Source organism: Panulirus ornatus, chromosome 59 (assembly GCF_036320965.1).
Source record: "Panulirus ornatus isolate Po-2019 chromosome 59, ASM3632096v1, whole genome shotgun sequence".
NCBI classification, from domain to species: Eukaryota; Metazoa; Arthropoda; class Malacostraca; order Decapoda; family Palinuridae; genus Panulirus; species Panulirus ornatus.
Window position 1 is genome coordinate 6,536,729 of NC_092282.1, and position 18,252 is coordinate 6,554,980.

Consider the following 18,252-nt stretch of genomic DNA (forward strand, 5'->3'; position numbering starts at 1 on the left):
CTTCAAGTCTAACTTTACACAATCTATCTTCTTGTCTTGGCTAGAACTGGACTGATTAGATTTGGAAATCTTATCGCACATGGACATATAGATTCCTCTAGCTAATTCCCTTATGATTCGATGTTCCTATGTATTGTTCTCCCTCTAACCAATGTTAAACTTGAAAGATCTATTATCAACAGACCTCCACAGAGCTAAGGGGGAAAAAAAAAAAGCTCTGGACGTCAAATAACAAAAGACTTTTTATACGACAAATATTCTAACGTCTCCTGAATTGTCGGATATTCGTTCATGTCGATCCATTCATATTTGATACGATATTCGAGTCATCACTAGATAGAATATCGAGATTTCAAAAACTTTTTGAGATCGAGACCGATATTTGATGCGAATCGCATTGAATCGTTGTCCTGGGCTAAATTGGAACTAAATATCAATTGAATCTTGTGATTTAGGTCATATAAAGGCTTGAGATATATATATATATATATATATATATATATATATATATATATATATGCAGGGAGACGCCACGTTTTTCCCAAGTCTCATTGCGTTTGTCATTATTCTTTTTCATTCGTCCACATTTATCCTTTTCGTATATTTTTTTTTTCTCTTTCATTCATCCCTGTGTCTTTGCTACGGCTGACCGAGTCGCTGGGAATGCGATGGCTCCCGACCAAACACCCTCCTCTGTCTATTTAACTTAGCATTTTCTCCCACCGACGAAAAGACACGAAAAAAGATTATATATGTGTGTATATATATATATATATATATATATATATATATATATATATATATATATATGTATGTATGTGTGATTATTACATAAGAACACAGACGGTGTATCCACAGATATTCTGTGGGAGCAAAGTACATAATTGCCACACAGACGAAGGGCATGTACGAGGGAGCTGTTCGCTTCAAGCTCATCTTGTTTATTCAGAGAAATCCCTTTTTTTTCAGTCATAGATAAATTACTGCGTTAACTCTTTTACTGTCACGGTGTTTGGCCACATTGTTGTGCGAGGCAGGATCGGAGATGGGGATTAAGCCTTGCTGGTCCAGGAGGAGGTCGAATGTTAGAGGGTGTGGGTGGCGGGTTTTTTTTTTTTGGAGGTGGTGGTTGAAGGCGGTGGGAGAGTCTTATGTTAAAGGGGGTGAGTGTGTGGGGGGGGGGGGGTGTTTTGGAGGTGGTGATTTAGAGCAATGGAGGTTTGCGACGCCTCCCCCTCTCCTTTCCCCTTCTAACAACCTCCCCCCCTCTCTCCCCACCTTACTGTTACCCATACCCACCTCCCTCAACCCCGAGTCCTCTCACAAGTCTGGTGTGGTCAGAGATCAAGGGTCAGTGGCTGTCTAGTTCGTCTGTCGCTTCCCCACGCGTCGTCCCCCCTTCGCAACAAAAGAGGCTAACATGCTCGGCTTCGCGGTGTCTCGAAGGCCCCTTCAAAAGAGGGAAGGGTTCGAGACCGACATGTTCTCCCTCCGTCTGAACGACTTAGCCTTACAAGTTGCACCTCGACTGGCCAGAGCAATTGGTCTGGGAACAACCTATATAACTATATTATCTATATAACCTATAACGCAATCCCTGGAAGGATAATTCACCTATAGAGAGAGTGGCCGTCTTACATCTAGGCACAGTGTACGAGCACAGGAGATATGAAACAGATGCTTAAAAAGATTGAGTATGTGGTCTTGAATCAAAACGAAGGAGTAATGTGGGTTCATGACCTTCGTGGTGTGACCATGTTACCTTTCAAAGCACCTGCGCGTGAGGAGCAATTAATATAACTTGCATCTTTTTTTCTTATTCTTTTTTTCTACTTGTCCCCCCAAGCGTAATCAGGTATTCTCGCTTGGGCTATACTGAACACGTCTTGCTATATATGGGTTAGTGTGTATGCTGAGGGAGGCTGGCTTTTCATCTGAGGGCCTCCAGCAGACGCGGTACGGTGAAGTGGGACAATAAAGAGGATGTTGAGAGAAGAGACAAATGATTTCCTTATATCCAGGGTATAAATAAACAGGTTGAGTGAGGGCTTGAGGTGGGGAGGGAGAAGGGGAAGATGATAGTGGCGGTGGAGGAGATAGTGATGGTGGTGGGGATAGTGGAGATAGTGGTGGCGAAGATGGTTGTGGAGATAGTGGTGGTGGAGATAGCGATGGTGGTGGTAGAGATAGTGAAGATGATGGTGGAGATAGTGATGATGATTGCCTTCTACACCATCTACCTCCCACAGACACACCCAACCTTTTCCTCACTTCCTAATTTTGACTTACGCCATCTATAACATCAACATTCTTTTGCTAATTGATTTAAAAGATAAACCAAACAAAGGAGAGAACTGGCGAATGAAGAAGCTAGTCAACCCATCCCACAAGAAACCAGGTACCCAGTAAACCTCGTGTGTGTGCGTGTGTGTGTGTGTGTGTGTGTGTGTGTGTGTGTGTGTCGTGAGGTTGGTATACCTACGAGGCAACAGCTCCACCCTCTCTACCTGGACTTCAACCCTATGCCAGTTAACATGAAGCGTGATAATAACATAACATGGCATACCATGTTACCTCCCCATCCATCTAGGAACAGATGGAATGGCTGATCATCTCTGTTGGGGACTTGTCTCATCGACTCCTTGAAATACGAGATGACGTGTGTGTGTGTGGGTTGATCTAGTCCATGTAGAATTTGTCTTAGAATTTCTCTTATCGTATTCTCACACATACTAAGGTATCGTTCAAGGTTCCTTTTATCATATCTTTATTTTCATTATTACGTTAATGATACACACAAACAAATATATATATATATATATATATATATATATATATATATATATATATATATGACCAACAGGAGCAAGATATTTATAAGAAACGTACCTCATGCCATGCTTGTAAAAAAGAAAACTAAAAAAAATGGAAAAAACAAGATACAGGTGGATAGATAAATTATCTATTAGCGTCATCTTTTGCACCAAATCTCCATGGAGAATAGTGGCCAAATCTGTCATTCATTGCGAGCCTCCACCCAACAAACCCTCCAGGTATGACTTGTAGTTCTTAACACAAGAAGATAAACAAGAAAGAATTGTGATTTAATGTCCCCTCTCTTTTTTTATTTCTAACCCCACACAAGATAACCATGCCTAATCTTATTCAAACACAACACATCGCTGGGGCAAAGGGTACTTTAAAGCTTCGATATGTAGCTATTAAGATCTAGATGGGTATAGATTACAGAAACTCGTTTACCAGCCAAAAAAACTTGAACTTTAGAAAACAGTTTTACATATCTCTTCCTGCTGCGTGATTTCAGTCATATTCTTCACTGATGTAAATCAAATAGATGATAAATTCTTTTAGGCTTCGTGATAAAATTATTCACTGCCCAACACAAAAGAATAACGAAAGTCACTCCATATCAAGAGTAGTTACTGGAATTATATACACTCAAATGAAAAAGTGAAAAAAAAAACTGGGCTAATGTGAGAAATTATACAATGAATCACACATTATTCACTCTCGTCTCGTCGTCAGGTACCTGTCAGAAATCCACCCTCACATATATCGGCTCCACAGGTCAACCCACCCAGTCATTCTTACACGTCTGGCAATATCTTGTCAGATATTGATAAATTGAGGATTATCATTTTGCCTTTCGTCTCCCTCGCTCTCCCTCTCTCTGGCTTCTCTCTCCTCCTCCTCCTCCTCCTCTCTTTCACCCCCATTGCAATAAGAAACCCCCATAGAGGATCCTCGCCCAGTATATATCGTCCGGAGTCTTGCTCCACCCACTTGCCACGCTTAGCTTCGGCATACATTAGCTTGGGAGAAGAATTATTAGTAGATTGGTTGGGCCCAGCCGAGGGTCGTGATGGACGGGTGCCTAGCTAACTGAAATATTCAACGTTTCGCTCATTTAGGGATCATTTGCGGGTGAGTTAGGGGTCATTTAGGCTCGGGGTGAAGGGGCTTCAAGTTATCTTTAGCTGAGTTAAGGTCTAAGTAGGTCAGAAGCACCAAGACCGGGGTGGGTTTGGATGGAGAGGTCATTCGAAGAAGCGAGCTGAGAGACCGCTCGCTCTTCGGCGTTCGCTAGCTAGTTCGCGCGTCCGCGCTCGCGTACACGCAGGGGGTGGCGGCTGCGAAGGCCGCTGGGTAACACTTCGTCATGAATAATTACCTGGGTGTTGAGGGTCAGGTGAAAGGGCAGGTTATCGGCACAGGGAAGACCAGGGCAATAATTCAAACGGTATCTTCTCTCATGGAGAAGTGGATCGCGAAGGTGGCGCCACAGGGCCTCGATATTCCATGATCGATCATAAATTCCTCGGTTTACGTTATCCTCCTGGAATAAATTCCTCGGTTTACACACTGTCTTTCAAGAACAAACTGTTCGGTTTACGTTGTCTTTCAAGAATAAATTCCTCGGTTTGCTTTCTCTCTCAGGAATGAATTCTTCTACTTACGTTGTCTTTCAAGAATAAAGTCTTCTATTTACGTTGTCGTTCAAGAGATACGCCTCGTACGATGCTTGGCTACGACACCCTAAGTTTCTGGCATTCTCCAAGCCGTCTACGTTACCGCTTGCGATGAATTTTTCGTTTCCTAATGATAATGTTGCCATAGTTTTCGCCACCATGCAATGTATCGTTTGATAAAAACCAGATTAAAAGATAACCAGATTATATCTGGAACCAGATTACATTTAAAAATAACCAGGTTATATCTTAAACCAGATTACATTTGAAAATAAGATTATATCAAACCAGATTACATTTAAAAATAACCAGGTTATATCTTAAACCACATTACATTTAAAAATAACCAGGTTATATCTTAAACCAGATTACATTTGAAAATAAGATTATATCAAACCAGATTACATTTGAAAATAACTAGGTTATATCTTGAACCAGATTACATTCAAAGACCAGATTACATCTCAACCATATTACATTTTAAGATACAGATTACATCTAAAATAACCAGAATAACCAGATTACATTTCTAAACTGAATCACTTAATAAAATCATGTGACAACACCGAACAAACTCTGCAATACATTGTGGAATCTAATAGCCCTAACCCCAGTGATATCCATTTCAACGCTTTTTATAAGGCATTCGAGCAATCATTTGCTTTATCAAATCCTTTCCAAAACTCGGGTTTACTTTACTTTCGAAAGCAAGGGCGAGAGAGACTCCATAAATCTCAAGTTTCCCAAACGTGTTTGGGAGTTCTTCTCTCTCAATATGGAAACGCTGTCTATAGACTCTACAGCCACCAACAGAACACCCGTTCTGTACACTGATCGCTTCACCCATATACCATTTTTTTTCGAACACCTCGACGATGGTGTGAAACACAGAGATACTAAAAGCGTTCGATGCAAATTCGCTCGAGTCAAATCGCGGACGAGAAAAGGTTGCATTTTGATATTCGTCTAACAATGAGAAGTCATCCAACGCCGTACTTATGCGTAAATATATATATATGATCTATGAAAGTCTTACTCATCTTGACTTGATGTAGGATATTGTGTGTGGGATGATGTGTGCGGTGGGGAGGATGGAAGTAATGGCCACTGAGACGAGATCAGTGGGGAGATGTGTTGTCCACGAGTGTGTGTGTGTGTGTGTGTGTGTGGTGTGTGTGTGTGTGGTGTGTGTGTGTGTGGTACATACACACACACACATATATATATATAATATATATATATATAATATATATATATATAATATATATATATATATGACCAACAGGAGCAAGATATTTATAAGAAACGTACCTCATGCCATGCTTGTAAAAAAGAAAACTAAAAAAAATGGAAAAAACAAGATACAGGTGGATAGATAAATTATCTATTAGCGTCATCTTTTGCACCAAATCTCCATGGAGAATAGTGGCCAAATCTGTCATTCATTGCGAGCCTCCACCCAACAAACCCTCCAGGTATGACTTGTAGTTCTTAACACAAGAAGATAAACAAGAAAGAATTGTGATTTAATGTCCCCTCTCTTTTTTTATTCTAACCCCACACAAGATAACCATGCCTAATCTTATTCAAACACAACACATCGCTGGGCAAAGGGTACTTTAAAGCTTCGATATGTAGCTATTAAGATCTAGATGGGTATAGATTACAGAAACTCGTTTACCACCAAAAAACTTGAACTTTAGAAAACAGTTTTACATATCTCTTCCTGCTGCGTGATTTCAGTCATATTCTTCACTGATGTAAATCAAATAGATGATAAATTCTTTTAGGCTTCGTGATAAAATTATTCACTGCCCAACACAAAAGAATAACGCAAGTCACTCCATATCAAGAGTAGTTACTGGAATTATATACACTCAAATGAAAAAAAAAAAAAAAAAAAAAAAAAAAAAAAAAAAAAAAAAAAAAAAAAAAAAAAAAAAAAAAAAAAAAAAAAAAAAAAAAAAAAAAAAAAAAAAAAAAAAAAAAAAAAAAAAAAAAAAAAAAAAAAAAAAAAAAAAAAAAAAAAAAAAAAAAAAAAAAAAAAAAAAAAAAAAAAAAAAAAAAAAAAAAAAAAAAAAAAAAAAAAAAAAAAAAAAAAAAAAAAAAAAAAAAAAAAAAAAAAAAAAAAAAAAAAAAAAAAAAAAAAAAAAAAAAAAAAAAAAAAAAAAAAAAAAAAAACAAAAAATAAAAAAAAATAAAAATACCCTCAGAAAAACAGAATAAAATACAAAAAAAACCTAAAAAGACCACTGTCTAGTCCAGAAATCTTTCAAAGTCTTTGTCTCAAAGAAGAAAGTAACAATCGTCAAGTTTACAGTGATATTAGACGATTTGTTAGTTAAACTCCTGTTAATGATATATGAATTTTCTTATGTATACCATGATCATATTTACGATATAGAACTTGTCTATGTAACAAACACATATATATATATAATTATATACATGACTCAAATGCGATTAAAGATTTAGGATGATGGAGTCGTCCTAATCTAGGCAATTATAACTAATTAATGAACTGCCACCACTAAGATGTCCTTCAACACTGTAACTTGACCTCTGATATGATCAAGTCATGCCAATGGACGATTCTTCTCTGCTCAGTCAACCTCTCATATTACAGTGTAGATCATAACCTGAAACATGGTACTTCTGGACCATGTGTCTGTCTGTCTGTTAAGTCTGTCTCTACCTGCACGTAGGCGTGTATCAGTTAACTCATTGGATCAAGTTACAAGCTTACAAATTCTTTCTTTTAGTTCTGACTCTGAAGTCATCATGTGAAATGGGCCATATTTTGAGATATCAAAGACGTGGTTGCACGTGTTTAATATCTGGGTTCATGAAGGTTTAGACGCATGTTCAGTCTCGCTACCTCTGGCTTAGAGAGAGAGAGAGAGAGAGAGAGAGAGAGAGAGAGAGAGAGAGAGAGACGAATAAAAGCTAGGGAAAAAAAAAAGACTGATCTAACTTTGTATTGACTCATTCAGGTATCTATAACATTTCAGCCACACCCAGTGTGCATTTGGAAGAAAATAAAAACAAATTAACAAGAAACTAGGAGAACACAGCATCATGCATCAGCGCGAATAACATCCATGATAAGAACAAGGAGGAGGCCATGACATTTACGTAAAAGGATAATAGGATCTTGGTATCCCTTGGGAATTGACAAACAAATAACAGTCCTCAGAGCAGCCCCTGGACCTGTGTGAATGAAAATCAGTTGAGGGTTTGAAGTGGAGAGAGAAGACTATACACACATTTTTGGCATGGCACAATCCTTTTTTTTTTCTCCCTCTTGTGGTAAGAGAGACATTTAAAAAGAAAAAGAATAGAAGGAAAAGAAGAGCTCTTGTGTCCTCTTTTCTCAAAACGTGTGACCTCGACAGAAAAGACGGAGCTTTATTCAAAGCCTCAGATGTATACTGAACATTGGGGGGAAAAAAAGACAGTATTACAAACGAGGAAGAAAATAACCTATAGACAAATACGAGAGAATCGAGAGAAAATGCATTAGATTTCCTCTTTCAGAAAAATAGCCAGAGGAATTCTTTGTCTCTCTCTCTCTTTCCTTCCATCATTTTCTTTGGCGATTTCGTGAAAGACGTTTTTCAGAAACGTGAAATTACGTTTGATTATTGCGTGTGTGTGTGTGTGTGTGTGTGTGTGTAGAGGGAGGGCGGGGGGGAACGGTAGACTTTTCCCTGAACCAACAAACATACCGGTTAGTACAGCGAACCACACGCATGCCCTGTGTGTGTGGACCGAGGTCCACAAGGAGCGTCAATTAGCATTCCTGAGGAATTAGATATTTGTTTGTTCATTTTCTCGTCCTGTGAGCCATGACGAAAACCTCTGGTGGTGTTACGTTCGTTTGAAGAAGACTCATCCATAACGCATCAATCCCTCCTCCTCCCGCTTCACTTGCTTAGAGTAGCGTACGTAACACACACACACACACACACACACACACACACACACACACACACACACACACACAGCGTTACTGACCATGAGTAACCACGGGACCGGGACCGCCCGCGGTTGAATCCGCATAGATTCGAATACTAGATGCGCGGTAGTCGCTCCACAGTCAACCCAGGTGTTCATCATCCCCACCTCCTCCTCCCTCTTCCATAAATGGAGACTTCCCTCTGGCTAGGGTGTGTGTGTGTGGTACATACACACACACACATATATATATATATATATATATATATATATATATATATATATATATACACATAGTAAAGAGGCTGGAGAACACACGAGTGTAGAACTCTGTCTCTCTCTCCTCGTGGTGTTCGAACAGGTGATTACTCTCTGGTCAGATATGTAATTACTAACGAGTAGCAGCTACACCATGAAGGAAATATATCCTACAGGCATAACGCGCCAGGTTCGAGTTATTCGTAACCATCAGAATATTATTGTCCACTGCTTCACGAAGGATGACGAGTCGAGAGCTTAAATATGCCGGCCTTCAATGTTGGGAAGTCGTATAAGGCAATCCTTTACATACGTCTACACAATGAATATCGGGACTCCACCTTCGTCTATTAGGGCCGAGCAGAGCACGAAATGACTTGATGAAGAGGAGATAAATATGACGATGATGATGGAGGGGAATGGGTTAATCATTGCTTTCAATCGCCAGTGAAAATTAAAATGGGGAAACACTAAATACAAAACACACGAAACGTATGGATAGAAACGCGCACTAAATATATGTATAGAAACTGAATACGTCAACTAAATCAGAAATATGAAAAAAACATATATTGCTACTGGACACGATCTTGTACAATCCAGTATAACAAAAATTGCATAATGGTACTCAAGTCTCCATCATGTACAATGCAGTATCATAAAAACTATACGTTCTTAAGTCTCTGCACAATCCAACATAATCACATACAATTTATATGTTGGTGCTCAAGTCTCTATCGTGTACAGTCCAGTGTAATGATCACACATTAAATGATATAAGCACATTCTTTCCACTCTGTACAGTTTGTATTACAATTTATTCTCGTGGACAATATACACTAATCTTTCGTAATAGGTACAATTTACACTGAAATCTTCACAAAAACACTGAATTTTCACATCAAAATCGCAAAATGTTTTTTCGGACGAATGAGTATGCTAAAAGTAGATATATGGCAAGTAGATTGTTCTCAACACACATACTCTCAGGTTGTGATCAAGTCGACATTTCAAACAGTTTTATACAATTATACAACAAGACTAGAGATATATACATACTCGTACAAACAGACTGTGGCTATTAGCATAGGGCATGCCCTTGAATGGGTATCGTGGGCTGAATTTTCGCTCAACCTTGCTTGCATACCACACACACACACACACACACACACCATACAAAATACAAGATTAACTCGAGAGACAGAAAACGGATGTCTCTAGCCACTGTAGACAAAGTCGTTGCTATAGCTGTGGTGTCCTGCTATCTGTCTATATTGAACTATGAGTTTAGCTATGATTTAGATATGAGATTTTTCACCTTTATCTTTTTCTTTCCTTTCTCTTTTTCGTTATTCCTAACCCATTTTCCCCTCATCGTGAACCAGTACTCATTGTCATTATGATCAACTGATCACTCGCTTATTCATTTTTACTCTATACCAATTCATAGTCAATCACTTATGATCATTTACCAATTCCTTTTATTTACTTATACCTATCATAGTCCCTTATCATTCACAAAATTACGATTATTATCTTATTATCCCCATTACGATCAGTTTAACCCCTGCTCCCCATTACCCTTACTCCCCATTATGGTTACTTAACCCCTACTCCCCATTATGACCCTTAGCCCCTTGATTATCAATTACCCATTCTACCCATCATGATGTATCCCCTCTTTTACAATCACTTATCCTCTCTCATTATGCTAATTTATTCTCAAGAGTTATGATAGCCTTCGCTTCCCCAATTACATTCACTTACTATCCCATTTACGATTATTCATTCTACACCATTACTCATACCTGCCTCCACCTACCCTCTCGACGTGTTTAACTAGACACTAAAGTATTTGAAAACTACAATAAAACGAAATTCCAAAAATGATCGCTTACTTACCAATTATTATTTATGTACTCTATTGATCGCTTACTCTTTCATTTATGCTCTCTCTCCCCCTCCCTCTCCCTCTTTCCCTCTCTCGTCCACATCAACCATCAATTCAACCACTTCCACCATCACACACAAGTCCTGCTTTCGCCGCCTCCATCAACACCCATACGTACTGGTTCCCAGTGGTATGTCCTGTTGGACTTCGGCTTCCCCTGAATCCACACCTCCTCTCCCTCTTTCTCCCCCTCCAACCAAAGGGCCCACTCCCACACACTCCCTCCTCCCCCCCCCCCCCCCTTAGCACCTGCAGGACATCTGTGCCGCTGCTCAACAGGTGGCGCTGATGTGTTCTGATACAGGGCGCTCTTCCTCGAAACTGCATTGGTGTATCTTGCGTCATATATACATTTGTACTTACATACACTCGCACACACCTGGTAGGTTTATATACACACACCATCTGTGTTGGTGTCTACACACGCAAGTTAATGAGCGGAAAACTTAAACGTACCAGAAATGGTCATTACCTTTAGACAAATTCAGGGTTTGGTCAGCGAAGATTGTTTTAACGAACATGACAAGTTAATCATCGTGTGTGTGTGTGTGTGTGTGTGTGTGGTGTGTTCGTATGTGAAGGCCCTGTGGACAGTCTCCCCGTAATAGTCCAACAAGCGACTCTAACTACCCTTTTGAATACTCACCCGACCGTCAGGAAGTCCTCGTTCACCTCCTCCGCCAAGCAGCGTACCGAAGCACCACACCCCTAAATCACTAATCCCAATCACAGGGATTACAATCCCTCATTAATCGGTTCACACACCTGGGGGGATTAAAAGACACACTGACTGTTCCCCTCAGGGGGCGGGTGGGGCGGGGCAAGATTTCACCTCTTTCCCACACTTCAAAAAAAAAAAAAAATGTATATTAAACGATTTTCGCGTCACTGCTTCAGTATGCCAGACGGAAGCCCCGGGGGCGCGCGCGAGAGCGCGTGTGTGGTGTGTCCGTACGATTTGACGGAGAGGGTCGAACACCCTCGCTGGGTGACAGTGGCGATGATACTGACGATGGGTCTCTCTCGGACTCCATCGCCGTAACGCCCCGCCCCTCTCACTCACTCTCCTCCCTCCCTCCTCCTCCTCCGCCACATCTACCCCCCTCCTCCTCCTCCAGGAGTTGCCACCGGCTGATTTATGTGTGTGTGTCGAGTATCTAATTAGTCTATAAGCAGTAGCTGTATGGCGTCATTCGAGTAAATATTTTGATTAGAGAGAGAGAGGAGGGAGGAAGAGAGACAGAAGAGACACGGAGAAAAAGACATTGAGAGATGTCTCTATGGGAGAGATACAAGAAAGATTCTACTACATACACAGAGCTGATGTATGGTAAGGTGTATGTTTAAGTAAATATATTTCGTGCATACAAATCAAGACTCGAAAAAAAGATATATATACAAATGGGTCGTTTCACCGCGCCATAACAACGAACGGTGTGCGAGATGTTTACATTCGAGTGAACGAATCTTTCTCACGGGGAACTGTATGGAATTTTCTTACGATGAATTTTACAGGATCTAATGTCTTCTGATACCTAAATTATCTCAGGAAGATTTTCAAGAAGCATTAGGTGTTATATATCGATACATAGATAAATAGACAGACAGATATAACCAAGAAAGTCGTCGATGGCAGTTTTCGCCAATAGACTCTTGAAAGTGGAATGAGTATAGATGTTGTCGGGTACAAATGAAGAAAAAAAAAAAAGACGGTATCATAGGATCAAAACCTTGTTAAAAGGATTCTCGAATGAAAGCAAGGCTTAGATGGCTGGATTCCGAGATGGAAGCCGATATCCCAGACGACGACCAACCTCAAGCTATACATAATGGGGACAGGACAAGGGGAGAGAAGAGAGTATTGGAACCATCAAAGTCTTTTCAAAAGTATAGAATTAGGCATATCGTATCATGGGAGGACTAAATCACCCGATTCCACAAACTAAACTTGAAAGCCAAGACTGTCTGTTGTTCTACGTATGTAGAATACTATGAGAAATATCCTAATTATATGAAAAATTAGATTATTATGCACCAGGCCAAACTGGTGTGAGGGGTGTAGGGTGAGTGGGGCGGAGTTGCAGCCAGCACCATCTGGAGGAGACGGTGGGAAAGGTACACATTACGTTGGGTGAATGTCATTTGTTTTGTGTTTACCTTTTGGGATGGAGGTCAGTGGCCTAGGTGCCTTAGAGCAGTGGTGGAAGTATATATAACAGTTTATTGTGGATGTAGGCAGCTATTTGGCTGAAAAGGTGGGGTATTACACAACAAGGGAGGTCAGAATAGTTACTAATGAGCTAATCATACGAGGGCTAAAGACTATGGTGACCTGGATAGCTCCACTTTTTAGATGAGCGTAGGATGGGGGTGCATTTAGATACCCAGGGTGGCACATATACAAGGATGTTTACAATGTCATTGTTATGTACAAGTCTGATTAAGCAATGATAGTTACAGCAATACAGTAATTGACGTGTGTGTGTGTGTGTGTGTACATGTGTGTATGTCTAGTGCAGGAGACAGACGCACATAGACGCGAGAAAGTCAGACATGTCGACAGCAAGAGGTAATATAATCCTCTTTCTCGGCAAAACTAAAATGTCTTAGCCTCAGCAAGAACGGCCCTTTACACACCCTAAGCGGATTATCTCCACCGTTCCTGTAACATCTTGGGAGTCGCTGAGGTGTGACGTCACGCACAGCTGCCCATGCGTTCTTTTAAGGTGAAATATATCCACGAACGCTGGAGGTGGAGGACGAGTTCTTGCCGTGCTGCTGCTTCTTTTTCTTCTTCTCCTCCTCCTCTTCCTTTTCAATATCATCTTTCGCCCCATCTTTCATGATTCCTCTTACATCTCGTCCATGTCTCTCCAATTTCTTTTTCTTCCTCTTCCTCCTCCTCCTCTTTCTTCTTCCTCTTCCTCCTCTTTCTTCTTCCTCTTGCTCTTCAATCGTCGTCGTCAACTTCCGCTCCCATCACTTGATCATTTTCTTAATCCCTTGTCATTATTTTCTCTTCCCCCCACTCTCTCTCTCTCTCTCTCTCTCTCTCTCTCTCTCTCTCTCTCTCTCTCTCTCTCTCTCTCTCTCTCTCTCTCTCTCTCTCAATGACAGAGCTGCATCAGGCCGCGTCTTACAGATTACCCTCCCCCCAAAAAAATGTATGATTACATAAAGTACATCCAAAACATTCGGGTGGGAAGGAGGGGGGGGGAGGGAAATTGCTAAAGGGGGGGAACAGAATCCCTAGAGACAAGACAGCCTCCCTCAGAGTGTACATAAAACTCATCAATATGAATTAAGACGAGACGAAAACCTTAGGTTTGAAACCTCTGTCTGAACTGCATATAGAGGGTAAATCTATCTACCAGTAGAGAATCCGATACTAAGTAGTAGTTACTTTTGATGTTCGCAATGTGTACAAGTTAGTAGTAGATACGCTTGATGTTAACAGTGTATACTATGAAATAGTTACGTTAGATGTTAGCAATTTATATACTAAGAGATAGTTACGTTTTATGGTAGCTTACGCCTATCAAAGTTAGCTAGTTGGTGCGATTACTTTATTCATCTCCCCATGCGCTGTGGCAAGTTTAATCATATTGTTTCCCATACGCTACATAGGAGGAGGATTCAATCAATCAGGTATCTATTGATCTCCCGAGTCGAAACATGACTGCTTATGAAGGGAGAGGAGGAGATGACGCGTCACCCTCCTAGCGAACCAGATCAGGGGCGAACGCTTTTATACAGCCATCCAGAAAGCCCAGTGTGTTCGCTGCTTATATGAAGACCCCTGTGGGTCCCTAATGCCTCTCTTCGACCCACCTGTCACCCACCTATGTCGCTGTTCTGTCCTTATCTTCATGCTACTATTGAAATGCTTTGTCTATGTGTATCTACGTAAACGTAGACTTCAGAATTAGAATTCTACGGTCGTTTCCCACCACACGATTATTCCCAGTGGCAGAAGCGTCTTTGAAAACGTCTAAAAGAGCTACGCACAACTACCCCCACCTTGCGTTTTCCTTTCCTCTTCGCCACAGCCAACAGGTTCTGGGAGCGTGTGACTGACGGCCCGTGGGACTGGGATTGTCCATAAGCTTCCCTGGGACCAATCGGGACCGGTCACGCCTGTAGAACTGGTCTGGCTAAGTATTTCCAGTCTATCCACCAGGGAGGGAATAGAGATGGTAGCGAGATAAATTACCCGGTTGTCGATTACCCAAAGGCGTCTGTAAAGTCTGCCAGCGAGACATGAGCCAGGACCTCGACTCTCTCTCTCTCTCTCTCTCTCTCTCTCTCTCTCTCTCTCTCTCTCTCTCTCTCTCTCTCTCTCTCTCTCTCTCTCTCTCTCTCTCTCGTCCGTCCTACAATAGCTCGCCAATCACTCACTCACTCCCCCATTTACACACTCCAAAGACCATCCACCCCATCCCCTTCTCCACCTACAATACTGACCATAGCCTCCACCTGTTATACAAGAAAAGCACTAGATCCCTCTACATCAACTCCTCCGATCTCTCTTTGTACCACATAGACTTGGGGAATCTGTCATCATGAAGGGATTTAACTAAGGTCATCTGTTCTGCTTAAACTGATTCTCAACAGATGGATTCCTGCAAGTACTTGATCCAACCCCATCTAAAGTTGACTGATTGATAGCTAGATAGACTGACAGATAGCCGGACAGATAGACAGATGAATAAATAGATATACAAACACAGACGAAGAGGAACTCCTCTGTAGTAAGGTCCTACTCCACCCAAGTTGGACCATTAATACAAACAAGGTCATGACCGCCTACCTTGTGCCACCGAAGCCACACACACACACACACAAACCTCTTCCTCTGGTGGTGGTGGGCGCGCTGTTGCACCCTGGTGAGAGAACGAGGAATTACTGGCCGAACTCTGAAGAATTTCGTCCAAGGTATCTGTAAAGAGAATGGGGTCACTGTCTTATAAATTTACATGTAGATAAGGTAAACAAGACACCTGTGTGTGTATACAGACACACACACACACACACACACACACACACACACACGAGTCAACGACTCAAAAACATACTGCAAATGCCACAAATGTTACCCGAGACGGCGTCAATACGATAAGCCAACGTCAAGAAGTGCGAGACCCGCTCCCACAAGCAGAGTCAAAAGGTCCTTCCCCAGAAGCCGTGTTCTGCCCTCACCAAACCCGTGTCAGACGTCAGGGGCCGCCACACCGTTGTCAGCAAGCGCTCCCAACACAGAGAGGGAGAGAGAGAGAGAGAGATGAAAGAGAGAGAAGAGTTACTGTTTTCGACGACAGATCGAAGCAAACAACGTATTTTTGAAGCGAGAGGTACGAAAAATTGTCCTGATTTTGCTTATTATTCCTCCTACTCCTCCTACTCCTACTACTCCTCATTCTTTTTCTCTTCTCCTCCATCTTCTCCGCCCACATTCCTCTCTGGTCCGACCCGCCGGTGACCCAATCAATCTCAACTCCTCCTCCTCCTCCGCCGCCACAACCACCACAGTGTCAGTACACAAGATACGAGACATCGCTTGCCGACTTTGGACTACCGTTTTCTCTACCCCTCGAACCCCCTGTTTTGTGAACACCACTTCAACAGTTTTCTATGACATGAGGACCTACTGGGGGTTTAGCTCTTCCTGAGGAATATGCTTCATGAGGTTCAGCTTCATTATAGTGTCGTGCTATAGCTACAGACAAGTTAAAGAATTTAGAAATAGAATTTGATTATTTGCCAGCCAACCAACCAGGCTAGTCAGCCAGCCATGTCGGTCAGCCAGCCAACCAGCCAACTCACTCGCTCACTCCTCCTCCTCTTCACCATCAAGCCACAACCTCATTCCTCACTGTGGGCCTATGGCAACCACCGTCCTTCCCTCCCTTTCCATGATCCATGAGGGCCATCAAAACCCTTCACCACCACTATGGTATTTCTCATCTCTCTCTCTCTCTCTCTCTCTCTCTCTCTCTCTCTCTCTCTCTCTCTCTCTCTCTCTCTCACACACACACACACACACACCCCTTCCACTCCTCTCTGACACCCTCCTCCCCCTCCAACATACCCTACCCCTCTAACACCCCTATCCCTCTTAACACCATCTCCCCTTCTCCTTTTTTAACATCCCTTCCTTTCTCTCCTCTTTAACACCCCTCCTCCTCCTCCACTCCTCTTTAACAGCCCACCCTCACGACCCGTGAGCTCCACCCCAATCATCATTCTGAGCCTCCCTCTCTACCCTTACACCACCCCCTCATTCAACCCACCTTCTTAATCCCCTCGGGCGAACAAGCACGCACGCACGCACGCACGCACACCTCTTCCATATAAACAAAAAAGGCCCCCTCCCCCACCCCTCAAGTATCCCCCCCCCCCTCCCGAGTCAATTCGGTAGTTTAGCGCAAATGCATTTTTCGCAAAATCCTGCGATTCTCACCACAGATAAAAGCAAATATTTGAACAGCGAAAACCAAATTTCTTGACATTTCTGGCAGAGGTAACCTTGACTTTAACCCCCTGAGCATGACGGTACGACCCTTGTGCACGATGATACGACCCTTAGGCACGACTCTTAAGCACGACGGTACGCCTCAAGCACGAAGGTACGACCTTTGAGCACGACGGTACGACTAAGAGCATGACAGACATCATGACTCAAGCCCAATGGTACGTCCCTTGAGCACGAAGATACGACCATAGGCCACGATTGTACGACCCCTGAGCATAGTGGTACGATTCTTGAGAGTGGCTGCAACGACCCTTGGGTACGATAGCCACACCTTTCATCTGATTACTTGGTCTACTCAGAGGTCAAGCCTCCATACCGACAAGCAATATCTACGTCTCAAGGGTCATTCAGTCGTGCTGAAAGGTCGTACTATCTTGCTTTATGGTCGTACCATCACGTATAATGGTCGTACCCTCATTCTTAAGAGGTTAATGCTGATGGTACTTCCTCTGAACCATCTGGATTCAAGTTTCACCAAGATCTGAATCAGATTGAACCCTGATTTGACTATCGATCGCATCTCTACATCTGAATTCTAATTCTATGTAAAAGAAAAATGTAAGGAATCATTAGCAAATAGGAAAAGCGAACCAAAGTGGTGCCTCCGCGCCAGATGGCATGGTTCGTTTACGATCGAAGCCCTTGGATCATTGAGCGAACCTGCTCCGTTGAGACACTAGCCCGAATCCTTTGAATCATCGAACTAACCTGCATCGTTGAGACGCTTGCCCGAAATTCTCAACTCCTTTGATGAATCATCGAACGAACCTGCTCCATTGAAACAGTTGCCCGAAACGCTTGGATCTTTTGAATCGTCGAGCAAGCGAACCCGCTTCGTCGAAACTTCTGCACGAAATGTTAAGCAAAGTCTCAATTCCTTCGGCACGAGTTGGTCGTTGCGCCACTGCAGCAGCTAGAGCCAAAACATGTCAGGCTGATCAATGTAATCAGTGACCCGTAGCTGAACCTATTAATCTTATCATTAGGGATGACTAAATGCCAAACTAATCTCCTATCTTACGACAAACAAGAGAATGCAAACAAACACAAAACCATCGAGTCCT

The 18,252-nt window shown here is 42.1% G+C and overlaps 1 protein-coding gene across 3 annotated transcripts in view; it reads right to left on the bottom strand.

Annotated features, from left to right (window-relative positions):
• Window positions 1–18,252, bottom strand: part of LOC139767298 (discoidin domain-containing receptor 2-like) — a 119,054-nt gene that overhangs the window by 40,868 nt on the left and 59,934 nt on the right. Inside the window, exon 3 of one of the 3 annotated variants that reach the window (XM_071696507.1) lies at window positions 15,504–15,595. The gene's annotated coding sequence lies outside the window, so the exon portion shown is untranslated. Of the gene's footprint in view, window positions 1–11,302; window positions 11,676–15,466; window positions 15,596–18,252 lie in introns of those variants that run through there. The other 2 variants (XM_071696508.1, XM_071696509.1) reach the window with 2 other exon arrangements.